Source organism: Acomys minous (assembly GCF_964271855.1).
Source record: "Acomys minous genome assembly, chromosome: 4".
Lineage (NCBI taxonomy): Eukaryota > Metazoa > Chordata > Mammalia > Rodentia > Muridae > Acomys > Acomys minous.
In genome coordinates, this window is record NC_140486.1 from 124585173 (window position 1) to 124604896 (window position 19724).

The 19724-nt window shown below is 43.0% G+C and overlaps 1 pseudogene across 1 annotated transcript; it reads right to left on the reverse strand.

Annotated features, from left to right (window-relative positions):
• Positions 1 to 12670: 12670 nt before the first annotated feature.
• On the reverse strand, positions 12671 to 13164 carry LOC311596375 (small ribosomal subunit protein eS12-like; annotated as a pseudogene). Its single transcript has one exon. The product of its transcript is annotated as a small ribosomal subunit protein eS12-like (transcript).
• Positions 13165 to 19724: the final 6560 nt, after the last annotated feature.

Below are 19724 nucleotides of genomic sequence, written 5' to 3' on the forward strand. Positions count from 1 at the left end.
CTCGGCAAAGCTATGCCCTACTTTGTGGAGTGCTCTTGGCTGGGTATTGCCTATTAGTGTCTTGTTAGACATCCCTGAAAGGAATGTGGTACTGGTGGTGGTGGTAGTGGTGGTGGTAGTGGTGGTGGGTGACATGGTTTCCACAGCTGACACCAATGCTGAAACCACAGACACATCAGCTAGAAGCTCTGCTAACTGCAGTCAGACTGAGAGCTGGTTCACAGGCTCCTCCCAGCACAGCATCCACGCAGTACACATTGACAACGACCATCAGCCTCTAATCAAACAACCTAAGGGTCCCCATGAAGCCACGACGGCATCCCATGGAGCCTGAAGTGAGGCTAGAACCCAAAGCATAGACATATTTCCCCATCTTAGGGTGACGGGGAAGATGGCAGGCAGGTACAAAAATAACCACGCAAATTTAGAAGTGAAAGGAGGGGTCCCACAGCAATCTAAGGGAGCGCGGCACAGATGTTGGCTCCTCTTCCTCAGATCCCTCCTCTCTTGCTCTGAGCACCAGTGGTTTTCTGATGGAGTCCCAGAATATGAATACTGGCCTTAGAATTTGCCTAACAGCTCCTTGAAAGCCATCAGCTATCTCTCAGGATTCTGCAAAACAGTGTGTCAAGGCACGGTTTCTCTCCCCTACATTAGAAAACACAAGCCGGAAAGGTGAAGATTTTCACCTGTATAGATTGTATGCAAACCACAGTGTCCCAGCACAGGCCCCGTGGTCTCCCCTAGCCACGCTGGGACCCCTCCATGTTAACCATTCTGCAGAGAGGTGACCAAAAACAACGAACCACACAAGTCCAGCAGCGCTGCTCGCTCCGGGTCCACAACACTGCGCGCTTTAAAAGGCTAAGAGCACCTAAAGCAGCATGAGGATTACTCCAGAAAAGTCCCTAATTAATAAATGTTCTACATTTTTATGTGTGAATGTTTAATATTTAATTTTTCAATAATTTTATCATCTATAATTTATTAAATTTATTTTGTGGCTTGTATTTATTAAAAATTGATATACTTCCTATTTCTTTTACTCCAATGTTAGATTCTTTTTATGTATATATATATATATATATATATATATATATATATATATATATATATATATATATATATATATATAAATGAACAAAAACCAATGCTTTTAAGTCCTGGACCTTTTTTTCTTAAAGCCTCTGTTGGAGCATATTAAGACTCCAATATCCCAGGGCTCGCTGTGATATTTCTCCCAGCACGGCTTCCATGGCTGTTGTATTTTGTCAGCCAGGGGGATCACCAGTCAACCTTAGAGAACAGGGCTAACCTGGTCTGCTCTCTGCCCAGTGGTCTGAGCCCTAGTTTTTGTAATGCTCATTTTCCTGCTGAGTGGTTTGAACTGAGAGAAGACACAGCCCACAAGCCACCACACAGACTCTCTCTCAGCATGGACCACTGGCTCTTTGAGAGTGACAGCTCAGTGTCTCCAGTTACAGTCAGGTAAAGGAAGGGAAAGACTATTAAAAACAAAAACAAGCCGGGCGGTGGTGGCGCACGACTTTAATCCCAGCACTCGGGAGGCAGAGGCAGGCGGATCGCTGTGAGTTCGAGGCCAGCCTGGTCTACAAAGTGAGTCCAGGATGGCCAAGGCTACACAGAGAAACCCTGTCTCGAAAACCAAAATAATAATAATAATAATAATAATAATAATAATAATAATAATAATAAATAAATAAAATAAAATAACAAAAACAAAAACAAACAAACAAACAAAAAACCAAGTGGAGTGGGTAAGAGTCTCCACCTTTCATAAGCAAATGTTTTCACAGAATATGTCTGATGTCTGTGGTCTGTGGTCTGTGGTCTGAGGTCTGTGGTCTGGGTTCAGCCACTTTCTAGCACCTGGAAGGCTTGAGACTTTGGATATAGAGAAATGTGGCCATTTAGGTAGAAGGAATGCTATTTAAACATCTTTCTGGGGGGTGGGGGGGTGGGGGCGGGGCTTAGAGTCAGCTCAAGTTGTGATTAAGGTCAGGAGGTAATGTGCGTGCTAAGTGGAAAGGGACTTCCCTCCCACCTTAAAATTCATCCAGCGAACAGCAGGCCCAGTACATTGCCTGTACACATGTTTATTGAGCATTTACTACGTGAGGTGCCTGTGGGATCGGCTGGAGAAAGAGGCCAGGCGGGTTGTGGGGGCGTGGCTAGGGCTGAGAGGCCGTGTTGGCACAGTTGGCAGCAGGAGCAGGAGCAGGAGGAGGAAGTCTGACCTTTACTTCTCTCACACTCCAGCAGCAGAAGTTCATGAAACAGGGCTGCGGAGTGCTGTGAGAGGCTGGGTTAAAAATACGACGTAAAATCATGAATGTCAAAAGGTGCCACTCGCCACGCTTGACATTGTTTCATGGCTACTTGTGAATACGCCTTCTCACCCCTGCTAGAACCGAGGGCAGAGTTCACATCTGTTTTGCTTTATTCCTGTCATCCTGCACAGTGTGGCCTGCTCATAGCGACCCTCATTTAGACAACCAAATAAATCGATGTTCGTTCCCTAGCCTGGAAGCCACAGGAAGGCAGGCTAGATGTATGTCTTTTCAATGTGTCTCCCAAGGAACCAAGAGCAAGGAGTAGTGTGGGAACTGCTGGGCCAGTGCGGGCTTTATTAAAGAGAAGCTTCCGAAAGTCAACTGTTTTTCTGATCCAGGCTCCCCAAGTGCCCTTCTCCCAGCCTGGCAACCCTTAGCTGGGTCTCCGTCAGTGCCAAATGGAGCTCTTTCCTGCATTCTAAACTGCTAAGACGCTGTGGAATTTTGATATAATACATTAAAACATTTTCTCAGCCAAGTGTTTTACACAACATAAAATATTTTTCTATGGTAATGTTTCTTTTATTGAGTTGTTTTTTTATTTTTTTTACAAAAATTATCACACATTCTACAGATATTCAGCAACACTTACTCAACTGAAACATGAAATAAAAAGTACGCAAACACCAAATACAGACATTTCTCAAATTAGCCAGAGATGATTTGTTGTGGCTGAGGAATAAATGACATGACCTGAAATGCAGTGGATCTCTTCCAGAACACATCACAGGGGTGCGACACCCTTACTTGCTAGCCCAGTAGTCAGGACAGAGGGCCTAAACACGCCAACCATTGTAAAAAGAACTCTCAAATTGTAACTTCAGGTGCCAAAAACACGACACTGTATATTGTATGGCCTAAAATGAATAGGCACGAGGAGAAGATGGATCTCACTAAGTGGGGAAGGAGTCCCCACCTGGGGAAGTCCCAACCTGGGGAAGATGCTGATGTAGAGGCCTAAGGAAAAGATGATACAGGGATGTTAGGGGCAGTGGCTATAGTGGTCCAAGTCACAGGAAGAATGTGAAAAGGAGCCCTAGGGAAGATGTTCAGGTTGGTCAGTAGTGAGAGCAAGACTCACGTAGGGTAGGGAGGCTCTGGTCTGGAAACTGAAGCCATATTTGTGTCTGGTACTCAGGGAAGCTGTAGATTAAAGATGCAAAAGCCAGCTCTATACCTCCCTCTGTATCTTCAAATCACACCGACGTTGGACCCTTGTAAGTCAGAGGCAAAGCTCAAGGAGCCAGATCCCCAGTGGTTAGGGCCTCCAGCACTACGTGCATTTATATCACACGGAATTCCCCCCCTTTAAGCATTTTTATCCCAGTTGACAGATGAGGAGAGAGGGCATCAGCAAGTTCAGTAGTTTGCAGCATGTGATTTACAGAGAATGGGAGACCTGGGGCTGGAATTTGCATATTCCGACCCCTTACCCACTAGTTTGTACTTCACTTCCTTTGTGTCTCTGTTCAGTTTCCACTCTCTAGCTGCTTTCCCTTGATGACTATTTATAGCAGCGTCCCTCACCCCATCCCATCAGTCTCCGGTTTCCTGCCCTAATCCTTAACACCGGCAGGCATGCTCCCAGCTGTCTGCTTATGTATTGAGTGTTCTCCCTTCCCTGTCTCAGCAAAAGTGCCCTGTAAGCAGGGCTGGCCTGGGATATTTACTGCGGTGTCCCCAGACCCGGCCTGGAGTCTGGCTTATCATCGCTAAAGTCCTTTTAGGCTCTGTGGGCCAGGACTCCTCAACCACCTGGCCATCTGAATGAGGTGCAGATCAGGGCCTGGGCCAGCACCTGCTGTGCTGAAATGCTGGCCTTGCTGGTCGGCTGAGCACCCACCATAACTTTTGATGGCCTCTTAGTTTTTGAGGTGGGTGAGGTTGCCACATAGAAGGGCTAGCCAGGATTAGAACCGAGGGAACGACTATAGCCCTTCTCAGATAGGTGGATTCTCTCCCTGCAGCAAGATACGCATGTGCATCTTGTATGCAAATGTCTCTAAATCTTATTTAGACAACATTTATCTTGCTTCTATGCCACACAGCACTTTAACAAACCGCGAAGTCTCAGATCCACCAGCCCCAGCCTCAGGACCACATTAGGAGCTGCCCTGGAGTTGAAAACCTGTTTGAATTTCTAAGCAAGACTTGAAAACAGAGAAGCCTCAAAAGCTGCAGCTAGAGGAAGCGACTCTCTCAAACAGGGATTTTTTTCTTTAGGGTCTGTTTGGCGAAAACACATGCTTCTAACTTTGAGGCAGGCCATGTCAGCGGTTTAATTTAAGACATCAAATGAGAAACAATCTGTCTGGTATAACCTTTTGCCGGTGAAATGAACAGCCTCTGAGCCAGCTCCCAGAGAACACTCTCATTATCCTGGTCTCCGTGACATGGGACATATTGTCTCTTTCCTTGACTTGACCTTAACACATCATTGATGCAAAACATATTTCTAGTTTGAAAAATAGTCATCTAGAAAAGAAAACCATTTCCCTGTCTCAATTCACAGGCTCAGACTCAGCACTGGGGAGAAAAATGTGTTTTACTTCTATCCGTGACTGGTTCTAGCCTCTTAAAAATTAGGGGAATATTTGAGAGCAAAGTGGTACCCTAAACAATTTATTCTTTGCATGCCCATTCTTCTTTGTGAGCTGACTAAGATCTAGGAGATTTGGGGAAGCATAAGCTTTTTTATAATGTTCCTAGAAAGCAAGAGGGAAAGGAGGAGTCTAATTAGCAAAGGCTCATGATTGCATTAAACAAATGAAATACGAACATAAAAGTCTCCACAGATCCTGAAAATGAGCACAGACTCATTTTATCTATGGCGTGGAGAGGTCTTTTGGACTAGGGAAAGGATATTGGGGTTGCTTTACTTAATATAACAGCTGATACGGCTGAAGACCCAGAAATAGGTCAGAACAGGAAGGATGAGGTCTCTTGTCAGCAGTATAATGGCACTTGGGCCACACCTACTTTATTCTTTGTGTCCTGTTTGAGGGATACACTTGTGATTTGCTGGGGCCTCCTTTTGTTTGTATGAGAATCAGCAGCAACCAACAACAACAATAGAACAATTTATCTGATTCTTTTAAAAGAAACATGGTGTCAGTTGCACCCTTGTGCCAGTGAACAGAGGCTCCTCCTCCTTTCTCCTTTCCTGCTCCATCTTCCATGATCAAAGATGGATGTGGGGCTCTCAACACTATGTGATGGATTAGGGGAAGAAAGAGAGCAAAGATCTTCCTTCTGCTGTGCAGTTCCCTCTAAAGGGGAGCACCAAAACGCTCAATGAGTTATACTCTTTCCTCACCAGCCAGAATTTATATGGCCCTAAGAGATGCTTCACATCAAAGTGGGCTTCTACTATCCAGGAAGAAAGGGAGTTTGGGAATTAGGAGACAATGAGGTTCTGCCTTAACTCTGGAAAATGCTGGGATTATCTAAATTTGGCCTCTTTTGGAATAATACGTGAGAAATGTCTTGTTGGTAGTGATAGCCAAGCTTGCACTAGACTGATACACACAAATGTCACTTTCTGAGATAAAAAGAGACTTGGAAGTTACTTCAGGTGGTTCAACCATTTGAAGGAGGGCACCTCAGGGCTGAGGATATGGCTTGGTCAATACCGTGCTTACCAGGAAAGTACTAAGTGTTTAGACCTCCAGCACCCACACCCAACGCCTGTAACCTCAGTGCTCAGGGAAGTGGAGAAACGCAGGTCCCTAGAGCTCACTGGCCGCCCAGCACAGCTGAACTGGTGAGCTCCCGAGTGAGTGAGAGATCCTGTCTCAAAAAGGTAAGATGGAAGAGCTGGAGAGACAGCTCGGTGGTTAGCAACACTCAGGGATCTTGCAGACGACCTGGGCGTGGCTCCTGGGACCTAGATAGTGGGTCTCAGCCATCTATAACTTCAGTTCTAGGGGATCCTACACACTCTTCTGAGTTTTTCAGGTACCAGGCAAACACGCCGGCATACACTCATATATACATGTGTACATGCTGGCACACACTCATACATTCATGTGTACATGCTAGCACACACTCATACATACGTGTGTATATGCCAGTACACACTCTCATTCATGTGTGTGTGTGTGTGTGTGTGTGAGAGAGAGAGAGAGAGAGAGAGAGAGAGAGAGAGAGAGAGAGAGAGAGAGAAAGAGAGAGAGAGACAGACAGACAGACAGACAGACAGACAGAAACAGAGACAGAGAGACAGAGAAAGAAACAATCAAGAAAGATACTTGATATTAATTTCTTGACTCCAAGTATTTACATGTGTGTATATACCTTGAACATCGGAGAAAGGAGAAAACGGGAGGGAGGGAAAGACGGGGAGACTGGGAGACAGAAAGACAGGAAGCAGCAGCCCACCGTGAGGGTTCTGCCTCTGTATGGCTTTCCTGAGAGCCTTCCCAGTCTGCGGTTTGACACAGAGCAGAAATACCGTTTTGCAGAATTGAAAGTCAAAAGAACGGAGTTCAAGGTTGCTCAGGATGCTGGAAACCGGGTGAGAAAAACCCTGGAAAGTAAAGAGGCCCCTCAGAGCCTGCACATGCATTCTGCAAAGCTTTTGCTAAATTCTGTCCATGTGTGGGGAAAAAAGATAAAGAGCCCAGTGAAAGCAAGACTTGGAGGACTAAAGAGATTAAAACAATTCTTCAGCACAGCTGACACTGGCAAGAAAGGGCTGGGAATTTAAATCCCTTCAAGTTGTGGGAATTGACTGTTATATCGCACATGTTTTTCTCTCCTGTTCTTTTCTTGTCTTTGGATCTGAACTGCACATGCATTAGCCGACTTGCCACGGCCCCACAGTGAGTGAAACCGCTCTCCCACCTCCCCGCAGCCTCTTTTTCTCCGTTCCTCAGATTGGATAATTTCTATCGATATATATTCACATCCTTTGTCACTTTCTTCTGCCAACTCGAATTTGCTCCTAAGCCCATATTCAATGAATTTTCTATTTCAGATATTGTACTTTTCAGTTCTAGAATTTCTATTTTTACGTCCTTTCCATTTCTCCGCTGAGATCTCTCCATCTGTTCACTCATTATGACCGTTTTCCCCCCTCAGAACTTAGATTTATCATTGTAATACCAACATCTAAATCGTATCTCATCTATTTCAATTGGCTGATTTTGTTTCCTGAATGTGGGTCAGATAGCTCCGATATTCCTCTTCTGTCAAGCACCTCATTGCTGGTTAAACTTATGCAGATGAACAGATGAACTTGTAGACTACACATTTCCGAGATTATGATTTCCGTTGTCTGTCTTTGTTAATGCTCTGGTTTTGTTTTTTGTTTTTGTTTTTGTTTTTCCTCATAACCTTTGTCTGATGACCTTCAATTTGTGGAGGCTTGTGCTTTCTGCTTTGTTAGAGATAAGACATAAATGACAAATAACAGGACCCTAAAGGAGCAATGTGCCAGATCCTACAAACATTAACAAGATAATGAGGGACAGTGAACAAGTTCTTGTCAACAACTTCCAAAACTCAAAAGCAAAGAAACACTGATCCAGCCACAAAAGGCAGAACTTTCCTGTCTGAAAAGTCTAGGTCATATGACTGCAGAATTCTCTCAAAATGCTTTTTAAAATTATTCTAATCTTACACCAATTCTTTTAGGAAATACAAGAATATTATGAGGCCATACTATAACAAAAACATGATAGAATTCCTATAATTATACTAGTCTATATTCCAGAATTAGCAACAGGAAGCGTTTCAGGATAAAGAAAAATATGAAGAAATATTTATATGAAAAGACATATAAATATGACCTGTTGAAGAGAACCCGAATCATTAAATATGGTGGAAAAGAAACGAAGACACCTGACTGAATTTACTGCCTACTTACAATAGTAGAAGATAGCTGCAGCACGTGTAAAGGCCATGTATGAATCCTACCTCCAAGATGATGCTAGTTTATGTGAAGTTGAGGGCTTCTCTCACAAAGTCAGCCAGCCACGAGGTCCCCAGTCACCATGACTATTCTGTATCGTACTCACCATCAGAGCCAGCACAGTACACCGTGTAAAGAAACGCAAGACACGGATACTGCCAAGAGCTAAACACTGTTTTTACTTGTATGTGGCAGGATTTCTTTGCTTGAAAAACGCATAGGAATATGAAAAAGCAGTACTTATAAATCAACGAGAGGTCACACCGGATTTAAAAAACAAAAAACAAAAACAATTTGTGCAAGTAAATTACACTTCCGCGTACTAGAGCAATCAGCCGCAAGTTGGGAGAAACAATGTACGGTCTCTGCTCGGATAGTGATGGGACAAGTGTGTGAGATGGCAGTGAGGACATGGGGCAGCAGAGGCTCTCGCTCTCTGGGGCTACCACATAAAAAGGCACCACCGACTTAGGAGAGCTTGGAAGCTTCCCGTTGCACTTCCCATGCACCACATCTGAGGACTTAGGAATTCTACCCTTGTGTGTGTTTTCAAGAAAACAAAACAAACAAACAAAAAAATGTAAAGCCTGCCGAAAGGACTATGCAAAAATATTTAGCTGCTTTCTGCCCCCTGGTTTCAAATGAACAATTTCTTTCTTTTTTGTTTTTTACACTTTAGTGGTGTGTGGGTGTGCGTTCACTTGCTTTACAAATAAGCATGTTTGTAAAAGTCAAATTGGGTATAACCCAGATGCCCACTGGTAGAAAGGGACAACTGGTAATACAACATGGATGTCCCAGGCTTCCTGTTGCTGCTGTGAAACTCCATGACCAAACACAAGCTGGGGAGTAAAGGGTTTGTTTGCTTTACTGTTGGGGTCCGTGCAAGAGGAACAGCAAAACATCTCTAGAACTCATGGAATGCAGCTTACCGGTTAGCATACCCGATGGGCGTGTCTTGGCAAGGCACAACTCCTGAGGACTTCATGCTGTTACGGAACATAGCTCTGCTTGTTACCTTTGCGGTCCTTATAATCCCCTTAATATGTGAATTGTGTGAGTACTACATAGGGGGCTCCCAGCCCCTCACTGGGCAGTATCATTGGCATACGCAATGACAACGCTTGATCTCTTTCAGGCATTGCTGCTGGGCTGGAGCAGATTAACGATTCAGCCACCACCACCTTTGAAAACAATCTATAAATGTTAACAGTGATCGTTACTCTTAGCAAGAATTTGGAAAAATAGATTGTTCAACAAGGTTAGGTAAAGATGGTTTTCCTTGTGGCTCTAACGTAGAAAGTCTTAGGGAAAAATAGACTGTTTAGCAAAGTAAGGTAAAGATGATTTTGCTATTGGCCCTAAGGTAGGAAATCTTAGGGAAAAACTGAAGTAAATAGAAAGTACACTCTTATTAGTAAAGCTAGGGATTTTTGAAGTTGGCAAAGCAAGAACAATGGCTCAAAGCAGTATTGGCTGACGTGACTCTTTCAAGCTGGGCTGGTGACTGAGGTGACAATTGATTTCCTTATTCTATTTTTCTGCCTTCAGCTTCCTGGTATGAGTTAATAAAACATATTAATGAGTAGATGAGCACCTTTAGGACTTTAAATAGACATGGCTGATTATTTTTATATAGGAATTTAGATTTGTGATTCCTTTAAGATTACTTCTGAAGATAATTGATTCCTTCTTTGTAACCTCAAATTGCAGCCTGCCAGTAGAGAAAAGCTGCCTGAGAAATTACCTTGCTTACTCTGTTCATATGTAACAAGTTGCTTATGTACAAATGTATGTGGGTTCTTAGAAATAACCTGTTACTCATGTTTGTTCCTCACCCATAGTATGTAAAACATTTGATCATGTGAAGGTATTGGGAACATCATTTTCTTAGGTATATCCATTGTAATCATTTATCTATAGAGAAATAGAATGTAAACACATTGTGGTGTTTGTACTGCTTGAAACATTTTGTTGGGGCATATAAACTGTGGGAGAAAAAATAAAGCTGGAAGAAGAAGCAAATAGAGTCTGTCTTGCTTCGTCATCGTGTGTGTGTGTGTGTGTGTGTGTGTGTGTGTGTGTGTGTGTGTGTGAATGCGTGGTTCTTTTCTCTCCTTCTTTCCCTTTCTTTTTTAGATGCTAGCCACCATCAGTGGAAGCCCAACCCTGTTAGGAGCCATCAGCCCTAGCCCCAGCTTGCTACCATCACTGGAAGCTATTGCTGGTAACTATCAGTTCTGACTGAAAGGTCCCCTCAGAAAAAGCCTACAGGGTCACCAGCCAGCCAGCCGCAGGATTCACGTCCCACCTCCGTGTTCCCCAGTTGATGTCGAAGCTGGACTTGGATACATTACACTTCCACATTGTAGTCCATCACTGAAGGAAATTAGGACAGGGACTCAAACAGGGCAGGAACCTGGAGGCAGGAATTGATACAGAGGCCGTGGAGGGGTGCTGCAAACTGGCTTGCTCTTCTTGTCCTGCTCAGCCTGCTTTCATACTGAATCCAGGACCACCAGCCCAGGGTTGGCACCACACCCAATAGGCTGGGCCCTCCCCCATCCATCACTAATAAAGAAACTGCCTTACAGGTCTTTCTTACAACTTAGTCCTAAGGAGGCAATTTCTCTGTTAGGGTTCCCTCCTCTCAGATGACGAGAGCTTGCATCAAGCTGACATAAAACTAGCCAGCACAATGGATAAACCCCAAAAACAATCATCTGGGAGAAAATAACACCAATAATACATACTGTATGATTTCAATCATGACGTGTTAAGTAACAGGCACAAGAAATATGCAATAGCATTTAAAACAGTTCTTCTCTTTGCTGGTAGGGGATTAGGGGATTTTCTGGGTTGGCATTCATGCACATGCACACATGCGTGCACACACACACACATACACACATATGCACGCACTTACGCACACACCCCATGAACTTTTTACATGTGAAATAGCTCTTGCAGGACATGTGTTGCAAACTTTCTTCAATGTCCAGACAGTTAGGTGCATATTTTACTGCTGGGAAATTCTCCCTTGATTTTAAACTGGGGTTATTTTGAAGACAGATGCCCGGACCATGGTTTCTGTGAGCTGGGCATCTGCTTTGGTCTGAGTGGGTTCAGGGCAAACCTCCTTAGCATAACCACATCAGCTAGTTGGTTATCTAATTGAGAAAGCTGATTAAAACATTGAGAAGGCATATATGCAGATAAGCATTTTCAATATTTTATTTTTCAATAAAACTGCTTGTGTGCATGTGCATACAAGCCCAGCACTGTTCTTTTGATGTGTGGCCCAGGCAGTTTTCTTTGATTTGCATTACATACTGTCATTCATGCATACTTTGCCCACAACATATTATCTAAGATTGCTAAACCTGATTTCCTTAAAACAGTCAGAAATCAAATGCATTTTTTGAAGCAATCTAAATATAAAACCCTTCTAGGATTTTTATTTTAGTTTCCCCACATTTTACATCCTTTGTGCTCTGTGACTAAATTGACAAAGTATTCTTTTTGGTACCTCACACCTTTCATCTTCATTTCCAAAGAATTCAGCTTTGTTTCCACAGCTGAGGAATGACAGTTCCCCCTTCTTTCCACTCTTATTTAACTAGGTTGAGCACAGTTTAGTCACACCGCATCGTCACAATAACCATATGTGCTACACGGAGCCAGCCCTGGAACTTCTCACCAGAGGGGGGGGCAGTGACCTCCTTCCTCACAAGGCCAAGGAAAAGCGCAGAAGGGCAGAGGGGAGAACACATCGGCTTCATAACCTGTAAGTGGCTTGAAGGTCTCTCACCCCCTCACTCCCTTCCAGAGTTTTTACTTCAGAGCTATAATCCCCCACGAAGCCGTGACTTTTTACCTGTCCCTGCCTGTCCTTTCTTTCCTTTGAAATGTAAAGTGAAACACTGACTTAAAACTGTTTTTACAAACATTATTTCCTAGGTGGTAAATAAAAATATGAAGCGATACCCATCTTTGTAAATATTTTAGAGAACACCACATACTCAAACCACGATAAAAAGTCACTAGAGGTGAAGAAATGACAGGGGACACTGAAAGCGCCCATATAATCTTTTGGTAAAAATGGAATTGGTTCAACTCCTTTGAAGATGGCGTTGCGCCTCATAACAAAATTAAAGATGTGCAAATATTAGCACTTTTCTTATATATGTGACTTGGAAATACTTGTGTCTGGGTACACAAGGATGTATAAGCAGGAGTGCCCCTGGCAAGAGGTCTGCAATTATCCCATATTGGACCCAAAAATGCTTTTCAGCGGTATAGTGGGTAAGATTTTTGTCAGTCCCTTTGGCATGCACATTTAATGGCCTGAAATCCTTACCCCCAAGGTGATATTTTTAGAAAATGTGCGGGGCCTTGGTGATCAGGATTACTGAAACACAGCGTCTACGGTCTAGAAAGCCCTCGCCACATGAGTGAGGTATGTGGAACTGACCTCCCGGCTTCCAGAACTGTTAGAAATATTTGTTCTTTTCTTTTCTTTCTTTTTTATGAGCCCAAAATTTATTTATTCATTTCTTGCATTTGAAGTACTCCTCGATGACATCCTTGGCCTGAGGTGCTTTGCCACAGTCCTTGACCACTATACAACGGCAACCAATCACTTTCCGAGGCTTGCCTCTCTCCCAGGTTCTTGTCATCAACCTTAATGGGGTTGATCGGGTGCTCAGAGCGCAGTGCCTTCACCAGCTTCACACATACCACACGGGCTCCTCGCAGTCGGGTGCACAAAGATGGGCCTGGTGCTTCGCATGTGTCACGTGCTGCGCCATCGTGGATGATGGCGGTCTTCAGCATCTCTAGTAGAGCAGTGTTGACGTCCGTCACACCTCCAGCAGCAATACCTACTCCAGCCATGGCGGTGGATTATGGGTGAGGGCCGAGTCTCGAACGCACCCGAGCCTCTGTGCAAGTCGGCGGCAGCAGGGGAAAGGCTATTTGTTCCTTTTTATGAGGTATTTGTTTATTTGTTTGTTTGTTTACAGCAGCCTGAGTGAATTGAAACAATTATATAACCGAGAGGCTATTAACAGCAAGACACAGACCAAAATGGACGGTCTCATAAAGAATGGCATAGGAAGATGACTACAACCTGGTACTCTTGTAGATTCCTTCATGAAAAGTTGGAGCAAACAACTACTTCCACTTAGGACACAAGAGCCACGGACGGAGGAAGATTCCTTTTGTTTTTGTTTTTGTTTTTCAAGACAGAGTTTCCCTGTGTAGCCCTATTTGTCCTAGACTTGCTTTGTAGACCAGGCTGGCCTCAAACTCACAGCGATCCTCCTGTCTCTGCCTCCCGAGTGCTGGGATTAAAGGCATGCGCCACCACGCCCGGCCCTGAGGAAGATTTCTTCATGGAGCCAGAAGGCAGGTTCCATTTGGAACAGAGACATGCCTGTCTCTTGAAATGTGGATATGGCCTTTTGTGTGTTAGCAGTACCTGTCTGTTGACTCGAGCAGTTCTTTGCATGAGGTTTGCTTCGCACTCACCTCAGAACTGTACACACACACACACACACACACACATACACACACACCTCTTTCTCTGTGATATTTTTCAAGGCAAAATTTTTAAAAATATTATTATTGCACATAATTCCTTTATATTTCCTTGACACCACTACCTCTCAGCCCCCAAAGTCTGGGTCTGAGATCACCTGCCAGCATGTTGCCAGCTCGCCTCTGGCTGACTCAAGAGTGAAGCCGAGGGAAAAGTGGGGACAGTAACATTCACCAGTAACTGTGAACAAAGGGATGAAGAAGTGGACTACATATTTGTTAGTATAAATTTATTCTACGACAAGCGCTCTTCCTAGTTTATGGTTCTCTTTAGAGCAAATCCAGTCATCTGAGTTATCTAGTAATGAAAAGTCCTGGTGGCTTCATTTTCACATGAAACTCAATTATTTGTTCTCTCCAAGTGTGCCTCTCAGTATTTGTCACTACATCCGTAAATTCTGTTTCGTAATCAAAATTTTTTTATTTAGAGTTTTTGAAGCTTCATTTGAATACAATTAGCAAAATATTTTATCTCCACCCATTAGTAAGTGACTCAGTTGCATGATGCTGCTTAAAAACACAGCAGAAACGTTGCTACCAACAAAACAAGACTTTGTGTTCTTTTAAATCACCATTGTCTGCAGTTGCTCTTGCTCATTGGGGTAGCATCTATTTGCGAGACGGCTCTGTTTAAAACGTTTTTATTTAGTTGACTTATTTTTTATCTTTTACCATATTAATCACAGAAAGCTGAATAGACTGCATTATGTGGGCATCTTTTATGGCTGAGTGGCGCATTTGGGCACGTGGGAGTGCATGCATACACACAGCCCAAGGCGCAGGATGATCTCAGGCTAGAGAAGAGTTAGCAAGCACCATTGGCCTGGGCGCATGTCCTCAGGCCACTTCCCAGATCTTTCAAGTGACGCCAAACTGTGGAAAAAGTTTCCGAAATGCATGACCCTCTCTTCTATCCTGTTGTGAATAAAACAGCTGACTCCAACAGTACAGGCTCTTCTGGAAGTTTCTCTTTCTTCATGAGCCGCTGGCATCCTTACAATGTGCTATTAGCCGAGGAAGATCACAGGGCTGAGTGCTAAAGGGCTTTAGATACGGTTTTAGTTGGGGAAATGTGTTCCTGCAGATGGTTGTGTTGGGCGAGTGAAGAGTCCTGGTGTAGCTAGAATGTGTCTACTGAACATCTCGGGAAAGCAGTAGTGTGCTGAAAGCACAGGAGGAGGCGGACCTCAAGGCTGTCATGTTCTCCTGCCTCTGTCAGCTGCTTACATTTGAGACGATGGGAGCTTTGTAATAGTTTTATAATAGCTTTCTCGGGTCTTTAAGACAGGGTTTCTCTGTGTAATAGCTGTGGCTGTTCTGGACCTCTCTTTGTAGGTCAGGCAAGCCTTGAACTCACAGCAATCTGCCTGCCTCTGCCTCCGGAGTGCTGGGATTAAAGGTGTGCACTACCATGCCTGGCTTGTAATAGGTTTCTTGCTATTCAGCAAATCAGTTTAAATGAAGTTGTTACACATGTCTGTTGTAGGCATAGTCAGTGCTGTAGACATGCAATGGTGCTAAACATACATAAGAACATTGCATTATGGTACTAAAGCAAATACTGTGGAAACCACCTCACTTCAACTGATGTGCAGTCCTCTATTCTCACTCCTCTACTGGCCTCTGCCAAATACATGAATATTTGCCATCACTTTTTTCTTTCTTTCTAAATACATGTGTATATCAAAGGATGTATTATTATTTAATTTTGATTGTTTTTGGAACCAAAAGGGTGGTGTACAGCTTCAAGCACTTGTTATGACTTGCTTCCTTCACTCAAGCATCTCTGAGATCCATCCAATATGGAGCTAGGATTCATTTTTACTAGTGTGGTTCCCTGAATACAAACTGTTAGCTGGTAAGCATGGTGGTGCATGCTTTTGATGCCAGCACTTGGGAGGCAGAGGCAGGAAGATCTCGGTGAGCTCAAGGCATCCTGGGCTACATAGTGAGTTTTAGGCAGCCAGAGCTATGTAGAGAGACCCTGTCTCAAATAAAAATCAGAACAAAACTCAAGTAGTCACCACTTTTGAATGTCATCTTTATGCATGGCCTGTTCCACGCCTTAGAGCTTCCATATTTTAATCTGGGGTACACATATGGGGGAATGGCCACATGTGTGTGGTTTTCTTTGTAAGATATGTCTAAACATTTCCAACTCTTGTGGGTAGTATTTCTACTGCTAGTTTTGTCTATACTTAGTCATGCAAGGCTTTCCCATTGGTCATGAACTTTCGGGGTTTGCATTTATGTGAACACAAATCAATTTGAGGATGTTTTAAATGATTATTTGGGCATTTATGTATCCTTTGTTTTCCAAATGTCTATTCACATCTTTTGTTTGCATTTAGTTGAACAAAACAGCAAAGATCTTGACATACTCCTGATATTGTTCTTTCGTTGATAATACTGTTACAGATATTTCATGTTAGCTTATGATCTTGGCCTTCTGAAGACCAGAAATTGTTCATTTTAATGGAAAGAAGATGCTTAATATTTGCTCTTATAAGCAGCACTTTCCAGTTTTGTTTCTGAGATCACTAAAGTTAACCCAACAATATCATAAAGATTTTATGCTCTATTTTCTTCTATGAATCCTGGTTTCAGCCTTTTGTTAATTTTCAGTTCTTCTGTAATAAACTTTTTTTTGTAGTAAAATATAGCCCCCATAGAAACAACCGTTTAGTGAACATTGTTTTCTCTAGGACTGGAGCTATACACAGTTGCGAGCTATCTTGTGGGTGCTGCCAACTGAACCCAGGCCCTCTGTAAGAGCAGCAAGTACTCTGAGCTGCTAAGTAATCTTTTCAGCCCACAACTAGTCTTAGTTTGTAAAGTATTCAATCTTTCCCTGGTTACTTAAACTGCTACTTCTGTAATGTAGTTTAGACATTTTCAAGAATATCTAATTCGCTTTTATCACATTGTTTTAGTTACTATGCCTAATTAGGATAGTTTGAAAATATCTTTTGCCTTAAAAAAAATCACACTTCTATTATTAAATTATTATTGGTGTGTGTGTGTGTGTGTGTGTGTGTGCCTGAGTGACACTGCTTGTGTGTGACAAGAGGACAATTTCACCAGTCAGTTTTCTCTCCTCAGTGTTCAAACTCGGGCTGTCAAGCTTGGCAGGAAGTGCCTTCACCTACTGAGCCTTCTCAATTTAGTACATTTCTTACAACACCTTAAAAAGTGTAAAGCGAATTCCATCCCTTATTCCTTAAACATTATTTGATTTCTCTTAGTCTTCTATTCTTCTATGTGAGTTTAAAATAAGCTTTAAGTTTGATGAAAAAAAATCGCACAAGGATTTTGTTTGCAATGACATATTAGCAGATCATTTGGGGGGTTAATTATCATGCTGAGAACTAGGAATGGAGTGAAATTTTACTACATTCATGGGCTGCCATGTCATGCAGCACTTGCAAGGGCGTTGGCTGAAGACACAAGCTGGCTCCCTGGGGCTTGACTCCTTAACAGGCGTGGCAGAAGGCCAGCCAGCCATATACACTTCTCTGCGCAGCTTCTGAAGACTCAAATTTCACAAAGAAATAAAACAGGATGGTTGATTGGAGTTTGTGCTACATGATAGGAGCACAGAGCTTTGCACACGTAAGTATTTCATGCTGCAGAGCTGCTGTGTTTCTAGGCGTCGCCTTGGAAAGCTAGTCTGGAGCGCAGGCAGCGAGTGCTAGCTTTCAAAATGGACAGAAATGAAAAAGGTCCTCCAAGAATTGTCTCCTAACATTTTTAAGAGATTGATTTTCTTTTTTTTTTACCCATGAACATTCTAATGCACACACACTTTTTTTTTTTTAAATTTTGGTCTATTAGTATGGCTTGATTCTTATCTACAGACTCAAGTTATTTTCCTAGAGGCTGGGTACAAAGCTCAGTTACATGCTTGTGGAGACTTGGGTTTCACTGCCGCCATCGGGGCTGTTGCTCCATGTTGCTGTTAACAAAAAGTAATTTTGCCTGCTACCATGTAGGCGCTGGGGATGGAACTTGAGTCCCTTTCAACAGCAGTAGGTTTCTCCAGCCTATGTATCAGTTTTTAAAAAGCCAGGCTTCACCATTGGGCTACAAAGATAGGAGTGGACCCTATTCTGGCACTATATCTAACTCAAGATTATTTTGTTAATTCTAATGTGCAGATTTTTTTGAGGTTTTTTTTTTTTATTGTCTTATTAGATAGCCCTAACTCAGTTCTAGAAGACATCTTACGCTGGCATCGCTCTTCACGTCATACGCTACACAGAAGCAGGAACACCAGCAAACAATCTTCTTGGGTGCAGAGAAAACATTCCTCGGGTTTCAGTGGGGACTCATTCTTTTTTCCCCCCCTAGGGCTTTGGTTGAGGATGTATTCTATTTTTATTTGTTACTTAAGATTTTGTAACAGAAAACAAACAAACACAGATTTTCTTGAACACTTTCCTTGTCCCCATTTAAAACGACAACACACCCATTTCTTCCATTTGGTTTTAATGTGCAGTACATTTTGAATGTTTACGGCTTTCCCACCCAGAGGCAAGACCACAGAGTGACAGCACCAGGACGTGCAGGCCACCCAGCACCTTCCCCCGGAGAACACCAAGGCCTCCTCAGGCTGGAAGGGAGCAGGCCTTTCTCCCCTGCTCCCACATTTTTGTCGGTTAAGGTCACAGTGGTGAGGGTGCCATCTTGGAAGCAAACACAGGGTTTTTCATAGTCACCGAACTTGTCAGTGCCTTGCTCTTGGGCTTCCTAACTTCTAGAACTTTAAAGAATAACTTCTATTTTTGTTAACTACACCTCCTGGTTAGAGCAGAAGCAGTTTTAAGGCAGTTTAATTGCTAATGGTTTTATTTAGGACTACTGTGTAGTATATCCACAAGTGAGACTACCTTACAGATCTCACCTGGAATTTGTGGCTTTGATATTAATGTTAGATTTGCCTCATAGAAACCAGACCCACTCCAGTAATGCTCTGTCCTTTGCAAACTATTAAAATTGTACTTATTGAAGATGCCAATGTTTTATTAGTCAACTCATATTATTTATTGGTGCGTGTGTGTGTGTGTGTGTGTGTGTGTGTGTATGAGTTCATGTGCCACAAAGAATGTGTGGAGGTTGGAAAACAAGACAGAAGTCAGTTCTTTCATCCTACCATGTGAGTGTTAGGGATTAATCCCAGACTGTCAGGCTGGGTCAGGCAAGCTCTCAGTGGTCAATTATCACATTAATCTTACTGTACAGCAGTGTGAGGTTTGATAACTCTTTTACTCAAGTTTTAGCATGAACTTCTGCCTTTCACGTGTTTTTTTCCCCTGGCTTCCTTTGACGAGTCTCTGTCTTCTCTCAGGCTTTCTACCTTTGCAGTGTCTGAAGCCACAATACTCACTAACACTCCTTTTCCTCCTCAGTCATAAGCCAGCACTTGGAGCTAATGGGCATCTCAACACTAGCTCATGTACCACTAAACATCTACACTTTCATAATCTCAGCCACTGTTACCAACACCACATCCACATCACTGCTTCCTGTCCAGGCTGCTGCCTAACTCTGTATGAAAATCTGAATTAGGAATGAGTGTCATTCATCTTTAAATCCCCTGGACCTAGCACATGGCTGCTATTAATGAATGGATGACTAAGTAAATGAGTGACCACGTAGAAAATGGGATTTTTACACAATTCACTTGCTTACATTTGTGAGGTTGTAGTCTTGCTTCTGAACCATGTTTATCATTCCAGATTTTAGTCAGAGCTACGCAAGGCTGTAGTGAAACACATGCAGACACAGATGACTGTGTGCATAACACCCAACCAGCCAGAGGGAGCTCACTTAGTGTCTAAATAAAACAAAAGACG